Raw genomic sequence first — 8926 nt, forward strand, 5'->3', positions numbered from 1 at the left:
TGCTGAGAGAATGAGTTATAAACAAGTAAACATATTCAGTATAAATAAATGGTAACCACGGGCCTTCTTTCCAACACACTCCTCCAGCAATGATGATGTGTAAGTTATTGAAATAATATTATTAGTCCTTCAACTTGAATTTATTCTCCGTCTTATTAGTTATGTATTGTATTTAGTAGCTAGAAATATACTAATACAACAGGTCATTGGTTCCTAGCTCTTTTACTTTGTTTTTTTATTGATTATAAAACGTGTAGAGTTTGAACGAATACACACATAACAGGGATGCAACTAATAGTTGTTGTTCTACCAATAATCAAGTTTTTCTGTGCTTTCTTGTTCTGCAAATTTGAAAATTATATACTAAAATAGAAATGATTGTAAACTTTTAAAATATGACATTAGCTCCTAACTTTTTGAAGTATGTTCTATAGAGTCAAAATGAATTGAATAGCCGATGATTGATAAGTAATAATTTTTTACTAAAACTTAACTTTAATGTCTCAATTATGTGCCATTTGGACATGGCAATCATGTAATTTTTTTCTTTTTAATAGTCAAAAATATTCTTTTTTCATATATTATTTCTCAATGTGTATAAAATCTTTGATTACACGGGTGTGATTTTTTCTGCATATGAGCATGCAAGCCAATTTTCAGAGATAATGTTCCTTACAATAATGACAACAGAGTTAGACTCCTTGCGGGATACACGGGCAAATCTAACATATAAAGGCTCCTACACTACCCGCCATTCTAGCGCCCCCGCGTGCGCGATGCTCGTTCGGCCGCTGGATTCCTTCCCTGTAGCTCCCTTTTGGCTGCTGGCGTGTGGTGGGCTGTCGGGTTTTTTTTTCACGTCCATGGCTGTTTGAAGAGCGAATGACAAGTGGGGCTCGTTATGTGTGGGTCAAAAGAATGACGTGCCTTTCCTTCAATTCTGCGTAACAAAAGCAAGAAACCCTAGACGGACGAGGGGTAAAAGGAAAAAGTAAAGCAGCCGCCTTATCTCCTCGCTCGCTCCCTCCTCTCTCCCACGCCGCCCCGTCCCTCTCCCTGCTCGTCCCCTCATCTCCTCTTTCCTCGATGCCGGATCCCCTGCTTGCCTCTCCGACCTAGGCCAGAGCCTCGCCGGCAGCTCCCCCAAGTCGGCGCCCGCTAGCTGCTGGTGTGGAGCCGAGCTTCTCTGACGGCGACAGCGACGGCGACAAGCTTGTCCAGGTCGTCATGGCCGGCGACGACGAACAGGAGGGCGGAGGTGTTTCCATGGCCACCTTTGCCGAGAGCTCGCACATCTTCAACCCTCAGCCATGTATGTGCCTTCTTCTTTGCATTTCCCTGTTCTAATTCTTGGCAGTAATCCTAATTGATTTGATGTTTAGGTTAGTTTTGGGGTGGCTATTTTTTGGATCCGCTGCTGCCGTGCGCCGTGCGTCTGGATCAGGCGCAGGTCGCCGCCATAGGACAGCAGGGTGGCGTGGTCTTTGTGGTGGGCATGGAGCAAGGGAGGATGAGGCGCTGGTATGAGGAAAGGTGCAGGAAGGTCGGAGTTCCAGGCGGTGCTGGCCGTCGTCACATGTCCCCAGTCTAGGTTGTCCATCTGCGTCCGAGTCATCTTCCTCCCCAGTTTTTACTTCTTGATTTATTGTTTTTCTGAACATATGTGTGCAGATCTAAGAAAAAAGAGAAGGGGATGAATCTGGAGGAAGAGCTTGGTGAAGAACAAGGTGATCTCTCTCTCTCTCCATCTCTTTGAATTTAAGTCCACTTTCATCTTTTTCATTGCTTCTATTTCTCGTGGGATATTCAGGAGTTGAGAACACATATTTTGTAGGTGTTCGTAATGGCAACGGTGGTAATCAACGATGAGAAAAAAGGACCGAGATTGTATTTGTACTAGGTATGTTCCTCATCTCTCTCAGTCCTTGTTCAATCCCCACCTTGATGTAACTGTTTCTTCACAACTATTGGATGTGTCTTAGGAGATGAATGCCATGGATTGTTTAGATTCTTGTTGAGCTAACCACTACTTAAACTATTTGTCCCCTTGTTAAAGCTAATCATAGTAATAGTTGGTGATCGTCTGGCTGCTGTGTATAGTGGCAACCAAATTCATGATGATGAACTGAATCAAACCCGTAGTAAAGTTAGTGTTAAATCACACATGTGTATAGTCAAGTTCAGTACACTCAAGCAGTTTTGTCAGATTGTAGATTCAGTATGACAAGAAAATTACTTGAAAGAAATGGGTACAGCCACTGTGATAAATATCAGTAGTATGCATTGTATATGTATGCTCAGTCATGTTCAACTCTGAGTATTTTTCCCCTATGTGTTACAGCAGGTGATGCCTTAATTTAGTTCATGGCATTATGGCGGGACGCATGTGGTAAATGGTTACAATGGTGGCTCATGGAGTTAAAATTTTGTGTTCTGTACAGATTTGAGATGATAGAAATTCAAAATAGGTAACCAATAAGCCATGTTTTTGTTTGGTGTTGCAGTTGTCATGTGTCACAAGTTATATATGTGTGTTCATAATTATAACTGCACTTTGTCTCTCTCTTTGCAAGTGTGATATATGCATGTTCATAATTATATTTTAGTCCTAATTTTCAGATCATGACCACAGCTTGCGGAGTTTCAAAATCTAATATCTCTAATTTCCGCATCAAGCTAAGTGGTCCCGTTGTTTAGCATGTAGGCACTTTCTATTTGTTGCTTCAATGTAATGTTTAAGGTTGTTGCTTTAACAATATTTGATCTAGATTATCAGTAAAACACACTCACAATTAGGTGTTCTTCCTTGGTTAGCTGCTTGCATTTCTTATGTTTGATTGGTTCAAGCCAGTATGACTCTTTTTCTTTGCCTTTCACAGGGGTCCTTTGCTACTGTTGGTTGTGTCCTTGCTTCTTGGAGAGGAGGGAGGGCAAATGACTTTGATGCCAGAAATAGGGGAGGTAATGAAAATACTATGCTCTATTATGCTACAGCTGCTTAGCCATTGGATTTGGTCTCCTTGAGCAAATGTTTATTCGTTTACTCATTTATGCTCTTCTTGGTGTATGTGAAGTGATACAATTGTATTCCATTGGTTTCAACTTACTTTTCATGAACTAATTCTGTAATGAGTACACATTGGCCTCTCCAGAGGCCCTTCATAATCATATTCAAGTTATACCACTGGATAAATACTGATAAGATAACCTGATCCTAATGAGTTGGCTACAAATTCTAAATATTATTAGTTTGAGATAGAACCTAAGCAACAAAAATTGTTTGCTTTGGCTGAAGATATACGGTTTTATTTCTCAAAGGGTATGCATGAGAGTTTGATAAGATTTGATTGCTTAGGTTTTGTTTCAATCCCATTCACTGGTCTGATGTTGTTTTTAGGATTTTGATAGTACCGAATTTCCTTTCTTTAGGAACATAAGGTCAAGTATCCATGTTGTTTGGTACCTTATAGAAGATGCATTACGCAATGGTCTCGGCAACTGCAGCGAGATTTCACAGTCACGATTTTTCCATATTGGTATGGATTCTAAAACCTTATAGGAAAATGCCATCTTTCACAAAATGAAACTATGCCTACAGAGCTGCTGAGGGATGCCCTGTAGTGGACTGGCTGAGACTGTCGAGCATCAGGTTGCAAATCTCCAGAGGTATTATATCCCTTCTTTCACTCTTGCGATCTATGTGTGACTGTATCTGCAAGCTTAGATTCAATGATTGGTTGTTGTCGCATTTGCATGGTGTCCGTCTGATTCAGAGGTTGCGATATAGTTTGTCAACCAATGGGATGGTATAGACTTGACCTTCTCGTTATGGTGTTCATTTCCATGTGCAGAAATAGATTGAATCATGCTTTGTTATAGATTCCGTAGGTCTGGTCTGTACCAAGAAATACCTGCAAATTTTAATGTTGCTATGTGCATATAAGCTTTAGTCATTTGCTGGGACATTTATTTTTTGGGACATTTATTTCGATGCTTCCTATACTACACTCTTGATTCTTTCTGTTCATGTCCTCGATATTTTATTCCCTATTGTTTCTTTCCGACAGGTACAAGGGGCTCATTGGTAGCCTGGCCTGCTTTTGGTATATCAATGAGGACATCCCTGACGTAAATTCGTTTCGTGACAGGTAATTCCACACATCACTATTTAGTGTGCCTGATACTGTTTGCTTGGCTTGTTAATCGTCTTCATGCCTTCTGCGAAAATATTTCTTACTTTTGTAGTGGGTGATTGAGAAAGGAGCCCAAGCAGAAGGCAGAACACAGATGGAGCAGTTGACTTGTTCTTGTTCATTTCCCTTTCCGCAACGAATAGAATCCAATTAATTAATTTGGGTGTATGCTGATTGAGATAGTTAATCAATTGGGTATGTAGACCATGGTGTTGGTAGGTAAGTCTAAACTCCTCTGCATTTGCCTTTTTTCTACCTGATGAATATTCAGACTACTGATGTTGCATACGGAGGCTTACATCATGGGGTGGCCACATCCAGCGAGGGTGGCGTTCTATGGATTTGGCGCCCCCCATCCCAGCAGCACGTGGGAGCCGGTGTCTTCGGGAAGAGCTGGGTCTCCTTGCCGGCGACCTCACCATCTTGCCAGCGACTTCACCTTCACCAGCCCATCTACAGGTATGGTAGCTCCTCCACCCCCTCTCTTCTTTGATAGTGATTACTTTGTTGTTGTTGCAGAAATAACCAAAACATGTTTGAGATTTCAATAAAAAGGATTTTATTTTACTGGCCAGTTCTAGAGAGAGAGAGAGAGAGAGAGAGAGAGAGAGAGAGAGAGAGAAAGAGATGTATGAGAAACCAAGAAAAATAGGAGGACATGTACATTTTTCTTGAGTCCTCACTGTAACTATTACATTTTCAGATATTTCATCCCTTTCCGTGTGTGCATAATTGACCAGCCAACATGGTGACCTATCCCCAACTGAATTAACTTTACCCTCATATCAAACAAAAATGACTTCAATTGCAACTGAACTTATTCATATAATTGTAATCACTAATTGTTAATTCTCATTAACCTCTAATTAAGTATTCAAAATATCACATTACCATTGATACCATGTTTTGTATTTTCTTCTTCTATTATGAACTGCACAAGGAACACTCCACAACTGAACTTACTTAAGCAGGCTCATAGATGATATCTTGTCTGCGCAGTGGATTACCTAGAATACTGGACTTTCCATCAGCTTATTCATGACTGCACTTACTTTTTGTCAGCCTATGTGCTCAAAATAATGAGAGGATGAATGGTTTAGTTGGACACTGACCTGCTTCTTCCTGGTGATATCCATTGTAATTTTTGTTGGCGATATAATGTGCTTGACAAGCTGCCGAGATAATTCATATGCCTCTCAGTCATGTTTCTTATATTTTGTATACTTTCATTTACTAACTCAATCTAACTCACACAGTATAACTTTATTGTAGTTGCTTGAGCTGAAGCATTGAGATGGTGAAACATTAACTATTGCTGATTCTAAACTTGGAAATGCTATAAAAGAGAAGTTGGTCAGTTAGGTTCCTTAGTTGCGATGTTCCTGTAGAATTACCAGTTCCGCTTACAGGTTTTATGTGCTTTTGCAGAAAATTGGCTGCGTTCACAATAATGATGTGATGGAGCTAATGAGAGGGCTCATAAATCAGCTTAGTGAGCTTATATCTTGGTTGGGCACACAGGACCTTGGTCCGAGGAGCTTGGGACTTTCCCACAACTTGTCTAGATACAAGCTGAAATTCAGTCCTAAAAAGGTGAGTCAATACTGTGATTAGTTCACTTGGCTGAACCATGTTAGTACAGAGCTAAATATCCATAGAAAACATGCAAAGTTTCTGATAGATCTTATTCAGATGTTGTAAACGACGTCAACTAGATGCTTTTTGTCGATATTGCATTATTACCAAATAAAACAAATAAAATAATGTGGCTTTGTGGTTTGAGACTGATACTGATACTTCATATTAGTTGCTAAAAATATGTGCTTCAGTATTTGACTACTTGTGCGAGGGTGCACATGTAAGCCGTGATGGGTTTCTAGAGTAGGTTATGTCTCCATTATGAAATTTTCCATACCATGCAATAACCTGCTAAAAATGGATATTCTTAAATAGTACTAAGAAAATAGTATTGTTTCTATTTATTTTAATATGAGCGCCTCTATTTAGAGGATTCTATGTCTAATTATTCAAAGTTCTAATATATGAAGATATATGCTCATCTTTATTTTGTTTGATGCATTTCTCATTGAGAAACTGGAATATGAAACTATTATTATCTATCAGGTGAGGAATTCATGGGCTTGTAACATGGAAAAATAATTGTAAGTGTAGTTTCAGGTAAGAACATGCCGAATATAACAGCCGAAGAAGGAAGGGACATGAGGCTGTAATGTCTTTTTTATTCCCATTCCTTTCAGGAAGTCACAGCTAGGAGTGGTGGGTGGACATATAACTGTCTGTTAGCCCTTTTATGTGTTTCTGAATGAAGTGGGAACTAATGCTAGATTCTTTTCCTGATACATAATTGATATGTACACTTACCACACTATCGTGATCACAAATGTTTACAACTGTCTGAATCGTGTGATTGCAAAGTAGAACCCACATGATTGATACTGATGATGTAATGTGTTATCTGCAGTATATCTCAACTTTGAATGTGACATGTACTGTATGTATATGCAAAAATTGAGCTTTTTGTCAACCTCTATGTTGCCTGAGTTTCCAACTTTTTTGCTTGCTCCGATCCTTCATTGTGCTTGCTAGCAATACTACACTTTGTTATTTTCACAAGGAGTGTAGTTCCATGAAACGTGAAATTTTATTATGTTAGGTGTACATTTTACCTATGGCACTAACCTCTTTTATTTGTCTATGTAATGACCATATGCATAAATAGTCGAAAATGGTGTTTGAATACTTCATTTTTAGTTGATTCTTACTATGCACCTGAATGGTTTCTAAAATTTGAAATTATTAAAGAAACACAATTTGTTTCAAAACACATTGGATTTGAATTTGGACCTTGCGCCACTTGGCTCTAGCTATGTTACATGAATAAGATAACAAAATATGCATGCTCAAGTATACATTTTCAAAGATCCTTCATTTTTCATCTTAAAGGGTTTGAAGTAGTACCCTAAGTGGTTGCTAAAACCTACTTCTACTAATGAAGTCAAACTATTTCAAAACACTTCGGGTTTGACATGGTCTTTGGGCTTGCTCACACATGAAGTTATTGAAAAAATGAGATTTCCTTGATATATGGTTCTACAAGTGTGTCATATGGACCAATGAAAGCAAAGATATTCCGGAGATAATAACTATATGGGCTACTCCAAATGGTCTGAGAGTGGAACCAACACCTTTTATAGGCCTTCAAGTACCTGTGTGGAAGTCTAGCATGCAAGCATTATCCGACGACTGGCACTCTGCTTTTTCATACATATCCTCTGAAGACCATGATCAGACTAAGAAGATGCCTAAATATGCTGTGAGGCTGCCTATATATAAGTGTATTTCTGTAAATTGATATCAGTCATTCTACTATCTGTAAACCAATTTAAGTCATTCTACTATCTGCAATACAATCCCCATTACATTATCTTTTCATCTACATTTCTTACTTATTCTTCACTAACATTGCTTCTAATTGGCTTCTTGCGCCATTGGCGCAACCGGATCATCTAGTCTTCCAAATGACAATGAGGGCACCGGAGAGGTAACATTCCAGATTAGGTTGATGGAGGTGGGGGACTTGAAGACCGGGTAATATCCAGACCTATGCCACCTCAGCGAAAAGTACAAAGACGTGGATCACGTCCTCGAAGTAGTCGTCACATCTAGGGCAGTAGGTGTTTGTTGTGATAGTTTTGCGGAAAGTATTGCCTTGGAATTAAGCCCATCTTTGAAGGGTAGCCAACTAAAGATTTGGCCCTTGATGGGGGCCAAGGAGCTCCAGATGATGCCAGCGTTGAGGTCTACCTTAGAGTCAAGGGAGAGTAGCCAGCAGGCACTACATGAGGAAAACACAGTCCCATTGTCGAGGAACCGCACGTATGGTGTATTGTTGGAGATAAAATCCCAGTACAGGCGAGACATAGCTCTCGCGATCACCAACAACTTTAATGTTTAGTACTTTCTTCGGTCCTTTTTACTACGCACATCAGCTTTGTCTGAAGTCAAAGTTTGCTAAGTTTGACCAAATTTATATTAGAAAATATTAACATCTATAACATCTAATAAATATAATATGAAAATATATTTCAAGATGGATCTAATAATAAATGTGTTGTTATATGAATGTTAATAATTTTTTGTATAAACTTGGTCAAAGTTGGATGAAATTGACTTCAGACAAACCCAATATGTAAAATAAAGAGGACCGGAGGGAGTAGTTGAAGTAATTATGGACACATGTTTTTATACACTAGCTGATTGTCCTAATCCAAGTGTTAGTCTAAATTATTTTGAGTTCCACCATATCATTCGATTATGGGAAAGCAACATTATATATCACCATAACGGCCTTCTAAAACTTCCACTTCTGACATGGATTGATTGAGCGAGAAGAGAAATGAGGGAAAAAGAGGAGAAATAGGTACAAAGCCCAAGGCCATGCATTGGGCTAACGGTAGTAAAACCCGAATGGTGTTTGGCAGGCATGACGAACTACTACTTCAGAAAAAAAATAAACGTATTCGGTTGGTTGCTCTGATGGATGTAGACAATCATGTGGATCACCTGGGATTGGTGAACCAATGCTCCATTTGGCACCAGCTAATACTAACCATCTTTATCAAGATCCATTGGTGGGAGACATGGTGCGGCATTTTTAGGCTACTTTAATTGTTTTTTATCAAGCCGAAGGCAAGGACCATCCTCACTAGAAA

At 39.2% G+C, this 8926-nt stretch overlaps 2 long non-coding RNA genes across 5 annotated transcripts; both read left to right on the forward strand.

Moving 5' to 3' along the window:
- The first annotated feature begins 1511 nt into the window (after nucleotides 1-1511).
- On the forward strand, nucleotides 1512-4487 carry LOC123187580 (uncharacterized). 4 transcript variants are annotated; one of them, XR_006494041.1, is made up of 9 exons: nucleotides 1512-1591; nucleotides 1672-1727; nucleotides 1835-1900; nucleotides 2342-2468; nucleotides 2607-2700; nucleotides 2880-2961; nucleotides 3430-3666; nucleotides 4068-4148; nucleotides 4246-4487. It is a non-coding gene; the product is annotated as an uncharacterized lncRNA (long non-coding RNA). The 4 variants fall into 4 exon arrangements; XR_006494040.1 differs by having other exon boundaries at nucleotides 2620-2700; XR_006494039.1 differs by lacking the exon at nucleotides 2607-2700.
- A 25-nt stretch (nucleotides 4488-4512) lies between these two features.
- On the forward strand, nucleotides 4513-6656 carry LOC123187581 (uncharacterized). Its single transcript, XR_006494043.1, has 4 exons — nucleotides 4513-4652; nucleotides 5466-5546; nucleotides 5622-5786; nucleotides 6318-6656. It is a non-coding gene; the product is annotated as an uncharacterized lncRNA (long non-coding RNA).
- The last annotated feature ends 2270 nt before the right edge of the window (nucleotides 6657-8926 follow it).

Source organism: Triticum aestivum, chromosome 2A (genome assembly GCF_018294505.1).
Source record: "Triticum aestivum cultivar Chinese Spring chromosome 2A, IWGSC CS RefSeq v2.1, whole genome shotgun sequence".
In the NCBI taxonomy this organism is placed as follows: Eukaryota; Viridiplantae; Streptophyta; class Magnoliopsida; order Poales; family Poaceae; genus Triticum; species Triticum aestivum.